General features: G+C 40.0%; 1 protein-coding gene across 1 annotated transcript in view; it reads left to right on the forward strand.

The window, feature by feature from the left end:
• grin2da (glutamate receptor, ionotropic, N-methyl D-aspartate 2D, a) overlaps nucleotides 1–8,693 on the forward strand; it is a 254,730-nt gene that overhangs the window by 198,275 nt on the left and 47,762 nt on the right. The window lies entirely within an intron of this gene.

Genomic DNA, 8,693 nt, shown 5'->3' on the forward strand with positions numbered 1-8,693 from the left:
TGTGTGTGTGTGTGTGTGTGTGTGTGTGTGTGTGTGTGTGTGTGTGTGTTATAAATTAATTTTGCCTTCTACAGATAAAAACAAATCAATAACTGTACTGGAAAAGCACAGGTGGTAGTAATACCATTAACACGGCTTTTCTTCTATTCAACAAAATACCATGAACTACAGCAGCACCCTGGATCTACATGGAACTCACCCATCATTAATTATATTTTTCTGGCATGTGCTTTTCCCATTTTGACATAATCACAACTTAAAATGTCTTCCATTAGCTGAGTCAGAACGAAGCGTCAAGTTCTCTTTCAACATCTTTTTTTATTCATTAATTCGAAGGATGGATAGAAATAACAAAACAATAACAATGTAATGAAATAATTGGAAAAAAAATAGAGTAATATAACTTACGCACATCCATGGGGTAATGTGATGTTGTTTGTTAAAGCTGCTTTTAACAGAAGACATCATATTACACCAATCCTTCTCTTCATTGGCTCCCTGTCTCTTTTTAGAATTGATTTTAAGATTTTACTGATCCCTTTTAAAGCGTTCATGGGTCTGGCTCCTAGCTACCTAGCAGAGATGTCCCCGCACTTTGGGCTTTTTCATTTTGTAAACCCATAACGTGGAGGAAAAAATATATATAACACAATAAAAGAAAATGAAAAAGCCAAAAAAGCTTACTATGAACACTTTAAAGGTCCCATGACATGGTGCTCTTTCGATTCTTTTATATAGATCTTAGTGGTCCCCTAATACTCTATCTGAAGTCTCTTTTATATAGACCTTAGTGGTCCCCTAATACTGTATCTGAAGTCTCTTTTATATAGACCTTAGTGGCCCCTAATACTGTATCTGAAGTCTCTTTTATATGGACCTTAGTGTCCCCTAATACTGTATCTGAAGTCTCTTTTATATGACCTTAGTGGTCCTAATACTGTATCTGAAGTCTCTTTTATATAGACCTTAGTGGTCCCCATACTGAATCTGAAGTCTCTTTAATACCTTAGTGGTTCCTATACTGTATCTGAAGTCTCTTTATATAACCTTGTGGTCCCCCTAATACTGTATCTGAAGTCCTTTTATATAGACCTTAGTGGTCCCCTCTACTGTATCTGAAGTCTCTTTTATATAGACCTTAGTGGTCCCCTAATGCTGTATTGAAGTCTCTTTATATAGACCTTATGTTCCCCTGATCCGTATCTGAAGTCTCTTTATATAGACCTAGTGTCCCCTAATACTGTATCTGAAGTCTCTTTTATTAGACCTTAGTGGTCCCCTAAACGTATCTGAAGTCTCTTTCATATAGACCTTAGTGGCCCCTAATACTGTATCTGAAGTCTCTTTTATTAGACCTTAGTGGTCCCTAATACTGTATCTGAAGTCTCTTTTATATAGACCTTAGTGGTCCCCTAATACTGTATCTGAAGTCTCTTTTATATAGACCTTAGTGGTCCCCTAATGCTGTATCTGAAGTCTCTTTTATATAGACCTTAGTGGTCCCTAATACTGTATCTGAAGTCTCTTTTATATAGACCTTAGTGGTCCCCTAATACTGTATCTGAAGTCCCTTTTTATTTAGACCTTAGTGGTCCCCTAATACTGTATCTGAAGTCTCTTTTATATAGACCTTAGTGGTCCCCTAATACTGTATCTGAAGTCTCTTTTATATAGACCTTAGTGGTCCCTAATACTGTATCGGATCTCTTTTATATAGACCTTAGTGGTCCCCTAATACTGTATCTGAAGTCTCTTTTATATAGACCTTAGTGGTCCCTAATGCGGTATCTGAAGCTCTCTTTTATATAGACCTTAGTGGTCCCTAATACGGTATCTGAAGTCTCTTTTATATAGACCTTAGTGGTCCCCTAATACTGTATCTGAAGTCTCTTTTATATAGACCATAGTGGTCCCCCGATACTGAATCTGAAGTCTCTTTATATAGACCTTAGTGGTTCCTAATACGGTATCTGAAGTCTCTTTTTATATAGACCTTAGTGGCCCCTAATACTGTATCTGAAGTCTCTTTTATATAGACCTTAGTGTCCCCTATACTGTATCTGAATCTCTTTTATATAGCCTTAGTGGTCCCCTACTGTATTTGAAGTCTCTTTTATATAGACCTTAGTGGTCCCCTGATACTGTATCTGAAGTCTCTTTTTAATAGCCTTAGTGGTCCCCTAATACTGTATCTGAAGTCTCTTTTATATAGACCTTAGTGGTCCCCTAATACTGTATCTGAAGTCCCTTTTATATAGACCTTAGTGGTCCCTAATACTGTATCTGAGTTTTTTTTTTAATATAGATCGTACTACTATACTGCCTTGCTTGGCTGTCAAAAGTCTTTGTAAACTTTGTTTTTAAAAGGGCTATACAAATTAAGTTATTCTTAATTAATTATTATACATTATACATGTACATACAGTAAATATGAAACAGGTGATAAAAAAATAAAGAAAATCAAAGCACAGTACTAGTTCATGATGACACTGACACACTTTCCAAAACTAAAATCAGTGGTTTCATCGATGCCTCCCGAAGCGCTACGACCAGTACAAGATTCCATTTCCCAATGCACTTGTCTTCCTGGTGTTAATTAGATTAAATAATACATGCACGTGGTATTTGCAAACTACACACTCCAGGTGCACACTGTGGCAGCATAGAGACGGAATGAGCGGCTAAACTATGTTAATGGCAATTTTGTGGTTGTCGTACGTTCCATATGGAAACTGAAATATTAATGGGATCCACTTAAAACGTCTTAATTGGTGAAAACCCCACACTAATCCCTGTCCATAATGGCGTTATTATGTAAATGTAGCCGGTGGCATGTCATACATCACCGTGTCCTTGTCCCTTGCTGCTCTGGTTCTCACTACGGAGAGCCACTCTAGCTCACAGTGTGGCGTTGTCCCGCTGAACGCGAGCCGAGCTCTCAGCGCTACAAGGGACTAAGGTCTAAGGGGTGGCAGTAGCTCAGTCCATAGGGAGGCTGGAGAGATGCCACTTCACATCCTGGGCACTGCCAGGTGCTGTTGAGCAAGGCACCGTACCCCCCCCCCACCTGCTCAGGGCGCTGGTTCAGCTGGCAGCCCACTCACTCTGGCATCTCTCCATTAGTGCATGTATAGCTCCTGAACATGTGTGTGTGTAGTAACAAAGTGTGGATACAGACTGGGAATTGTAATTTCCCCATAGGGGATCAATAAACGGGTGGCTGTGGCTCAGTGGTAGAGCGGTTGCCTGCCAATCGGAAGGTTGGTGGTTCGATCCCCCTTCCCTGCAGTCATTTTCGAAGTGTCCTTGGGCAAGACACTGAACCCTGAGTGTATGAATGTGTGTGAATGGTCAAGGTTTCCTGTAGATGTAAAAGCGCTTTGAGTAGTCGTTAAGACTAGAAAAGATATATAAATACAGCACATTTACATTTTAAAAAAAAAGGTCACCAGTTAGAATCCCTGGACCCGCTGGGGGCATGTTGGCAAGTAAAAATGAATAAGTAATGCTGTCACTTTAAGTACCAAAACTGCAGCTTAAAAGCCCTTAGGTAAGGTCATGTAACCTTCGTTAACCCCAACCTTAACCCCATCTGCTCCAGGCGATGTGCTCACTGGATCCAGTACCAGATCTCAGGTGTGATTTTTTTAAATTTATTTTTTTAAAAGAGGGCTTCATTTCCAAAGAGTATATATCTAACGTAACGTTCACTTGTTAAATACAGGGTTATATAAATAGATCTACTGTTATCTAGACGTGGATATACAGCTGCTGGGACTCGGTGAGAGTGTGCATGAATGCAGAATAAAACAAGGCTGACAGCACTTTGAAAACAACACGCAGCTGCTTTACACTCCTCGCCCGCCAGAGAAAAGGACGATAAATCAAACGGAACCATAAGTGTTCGCAGCCTAATTATGTACGCGCTTCCACTGCCAGGAAGGTTTTGATTTAACCACAGGGATGTACATTACGTGACTGGATTAAGCCTAGCAGACAGTCATTTAACTCGGCTTGGTGGTCAAATTACCTGTTAGATAAAAGGAACATTTAGTTGATGTTGTTCTGTATATTAGACTCAGTCGTCGTACTATTTGGTTGGAAAGACACACATCACAGATTTTAAATCACTTCTAAATCACCTCCTTTAGGCTACACTAAACATACTATGACACAACAACAAGAAGCTTCGCAGAACACATATTTTGCACGGAAATCTTTTAACCCTCGTGTTGTCTTTCTGCCGACCTGCAAATTAAAAATTTTCACAACTTTTATCAATGTTTTGGTCATCTTTTTCGACCCTTATGTGTCTTTCCCCGATGTTTTTGACACTTTTTCAAAGTTTGTCAACTTTTTCTGAACGTTTTGAAAAAAAACGCTTTTTTAACATTTGTCCCGCACAAATTTTTTTATCAATTTATTTTTGTCCAAATGCTATTAAAATTGACAAAACACCCAAATTCAATGAAAGTAGTGAACTGATTATTTATTTAACTTGTGAGCAGCTTTGTTGGAAACCATCCACGTGACTTTTTTGGACAACTTGTTGGAAAGAAACTCAAAAACTTTTTGAAAAGTGGTCACGTTTGACCCGAAGACAACAGGAGGGTTAAATCCAAAGCCACGTTTAAATAGAATGTTAATTAAAATTGAAACGAAATAGTCGTTCAGTTCTTGTGGCCAGACTCTGTAATGCATAAACATAAAGCATAAAATGTAACGGAAACTTGCTCTGCCACACTGCAGCAGCTGTACAAATTGTCTTCTGTACACTACATCAAGTTATCAATTCATTAAGTGTCTGTGCAATCTAGTATACAAGAGCGCTGCAACAAATCCCTCCTTTGTGACGACAGTTTGACGCAGACAACGTGTGTGTTTTATGTGTATGTCACAGTGTGCCAGACCGTTTTCTTTGTTGAGGCTGTAGTTTGCGGCGGTGATTTATTGGACTGCACTCATGTGTATAAATCTGATAGACAACCATGAGGTGGACCTCTCAGTATAACACACTGAATGAAGTCTTGTCAGACACTGCTATATTTTACTAGATTGCATTAGATTGCTCAGTAAAATAAACTGGAACTGTACACTACAGGTGGTGTAGTGTGGTCTTTTTCCCGTTGCTTATTAGAAGAATCAATCAATAATTGATTTGATTTGATAATTATTAAGTTCCGAGCTCCCGAGCTGTGACCAGTGCTGCTAACTCTTTTCCAATGAACGTAGCTATAGCGCTAGCCACAAAAGTTGCTAAAAGTCGCCAGATGACATCATTGCGCACAATTTGCATGAAGTGCAGTGGTTGTGTTGGCTGACTACCAGTGCCAAGAGGAGAGGGAGAGATCCTGTGCTGTTAGCAGAAGAGCCGTGGACTGTGAGCAGTGTTCATGGGAATGAATTCAAATACATTTCTCACTTTTGCCCTGATGGTTTAAATAAATCACTAAATTTGTTGTAACTTGTTTTTAGCAATAATGGGGCTAAGAGGATCTGAAAAGTCACGAAATCTACCACGGTTTTGACTATAGAGACAGTTTTTTTTTTATTGCGATACCAGTGCCCTTAATGTGATAGGCTACCGATACCAGGTATCGAGTTTTACATTTGGTACCTTGTTTTTTTACCTTGTTTTTGTATTTTCTGTATTTGGCTAACTCCGCTTAATACACTGCGCTCGACTTCACCACACCACAGACTGTTTGGGTTGTAGCTGCTGCAGTAATGGGCCAATCACACGTCGCAAATTAAAGAATGCTGGTAGTGATTGGCTGTGAGCACAAACATACAACACAATTTTTTTTCAAAATCTGGTTACAAAAAGGATTGCATCATAACTGAAGACGTTCAGATACAACTTGGTACTGGGTTATTTCTGTTGACATTGCAACACTATTGATATTATATCACAGCAAAGACAGAAAAACATAACAGGTTTCCATTAAAGGTATCGACTAACGCAACCCAGCCCGAGTTGTGACAGAGCTGATGTTGTGGAAAATGCAATAGCCCAAAGACCCTCTTCATAGTTGTTATTGTCGACCCAATTATTGTTCCTAGCACGTCAACCAATCGCCCATCACCATTTAAAACAAAAATGGAATGACACTATGGCAATTTCTGGTGCCGGTCGCTTAGCTGCAGGTGACATCAGCCACCATCAGCGTTATTGTCCATTACAAGACATTCCACTTCAATATCAGGCCTATTGTGACTTTCGAGTCCCATGTTCCCAAACCACAACCTCACAAGTTAAAGGCAGAGTTGTATTTCTACTGACATCAGTCTAGCTTTCAATACTTAAACCAGAAATGATGTTCCATGTCTTTAGTGAATCCTCCTGAAAAGGCAGGGATTTAAGAAAAAAAAGGTTTTATTATAAGATGCATACTTTTCCTATTTTTTCTTCATCTTCCTCTGCTCAGAGGCATTATATTATATTTATGATATAAATATTGAGGAGTTTTTGTTTCACCCCCTTGTGAGTGTTGAAAACATTTACTTTTGCTTTTTGCTTTTTTAGAAGAAAAACAGTGTCTCTCTGTATGGATGCTTCTCTGATTTGTTTGTTTCTACCAAAGTCTGATACACTTATAATAATTTATTTTATACTGTTTATTGATCCCCAATGGGGAAATTACAATTTTTAGTAATCCCTACACACAAGCCTGAAATACACACGCTCAGGACCTACTCATGCACAAATGGAGAGATGGCAGAGTGAGTGGGTTGGGGGGGGGGGGTTACGATGCCTTGCTCAAGAGCACCTGGCAGTGCCCAGGAGGTGAAGTAGCATCTCTCCAGCTAACGATCCACACTTCTTACTTTGGTCTGTACGGGTACTTAAACCAGCGACCCTTCGGTTCTTAACCCAACTCCCTATGGTTAAGCTACTGCCACTCCAACCCAAGCCAATAGAACATAAAACCAAAATCCAATGAAAAGATGTGTGAACAAAATGACACAGGGTCCTGCACCTGGGATTTCGTCCACTGTGACAAACTTGGATTGAAATAAAAACCTGCAGCCTCTCGGCCCTCGTGGCAGACTTAAAAGCACATTAACCCTGTCTGGCGGTAAGTTTAATGGATAAATCCCGAGCCTCTCCAGCTGCTCCCTCACTGCTCTTCTCTTAGCGGGGGAGCAGCTGCTAAAAGCCTCCTATGTAAACAGTGCTCGTAGCTCTTCGGCATGTCGGCACACAGTCTCTTCCCGGATGTGACGCCGAGCGACGAAGGTGTTGATGAGTCGACCCGGCGGCTCAGCTCGGGTCTCTGGTGCCGTTTGATTAGCGTTACAGCTTCTACTGCGGCTGTGGTCAGCGTCTGCAGCAAAATCCCTCACTAATTTGGCAAATCTCAGAAGCCTCTGCTCGTTTCCTCCGCCGGTAGTTACCGTAGACTCGCACCCATTTCTTAGGAAGGACGAGACGAAGGGGAGGCAGTCTCTTACTCATTTGCCTTGTCATGCAGTTACTAAGGAATGACACTCATTTGTAAAAGCAAAAAGATAAAAGACCAAAAAGCTACGACTGCCAGTTGATAAAAAAAATATGTATTGGGTCCATGCAATTAATCGAAAATTAATGTTTAGGGCTGGGCATCGTTCAAACATTTTCAATACCAATACCGTGACTTTGATACCGATTCCTAAACAATACATTTTTCTACACCAATTTTATAAAACCAAAAGAAATTACAACGTCATGGCACACGTCTTTGTATTTATTTTTCAGCTCCTACTACGTGAGCCTGTGTACCGTTGAGTTCTTCTTGGCTGCCGCTATGGCGTGTAACTTTAGCCAGCCAATCACAAACATTATTAGATCTTGGTAAAAGCATGCTGCATGCTTATTGGCTCACTTACGCTGATGAGATTTACTGCTTAGGTATTGAAATTTGGTTTTGAATGACGAAGATACTCAATACTTTAGAGGCAATTCGGTCAGTGCCTAAAATATTGAATTCAGTACCCAGCTCTATTAAGGGCACATCTCTTTTATCTCTTCCAAATGGATAGTTTTCAAGTTTTTAAAGTTGCACTATGAGTTCCTTCATAGTTTCAGCGCAATTTCACTTTTTTCGCAAATCGTAGGCGTGAAAAAGCCCGGTCGAACAAACACTAGAGGCACAGGCTGTGCACAAAACAACAACAAAAAACTTCCACCAATCACCGACAAGATGTATGGGGGAGGGGGTGGGGGTTAGTTAATCAGTTAGTCATGACAGTTACGGAAACATAGGGGGAGGGGCAAGCTTGCTCAGTTTTTTTTTTTTTTTAATTTACTTGGAACGTTGAGAGAAGTGACCATGCAGGAACTCATAGTGCACCTTTAACGCTCAAGTGGTATTGGAGACTCAACTAGACTCGATGTGTTTTGCTCTGATTTGATTGGCCGTCAGAAAGAACAGAGCACAAACTGTGGTTTGACTCACCAAACAGTTAGTGTACCAAATTAAATAGTCTCATTGCAACACGTGAGTAGGGGTGCACGATTCAGAAAATGTCACAATTCAAAATTTATTTTTAGGCTCAAGATACCATACAAAATCTCAATAGAAAAAAACGATTCACAGAATGTAAATGTAGTTACATTTCCCATGTGATAGTATACACGCCATTACAAAAAGAAATGGATCAATTTTTGGAATTCTGTGAATCGATTTTGAATCTGTAGAGCTTTAATCGAG

This window comes from Etheostoma spectabile, chromosome 14 (genome assembly GCF_008692095.1).
Source record: "Etheostoma spectabile isolate EspeVRDwgs_2016 chromosome 14, UIUC_Espe_1.0, whole genome shotgun sequence".
Classification (NCBI taxonomy): domain Eukaryota; kingdom Metazoa; phylum Chordata; class Actinopteri; order Perciformes; family Percidae; genus Etheostoma; species Etheostoma spectabile.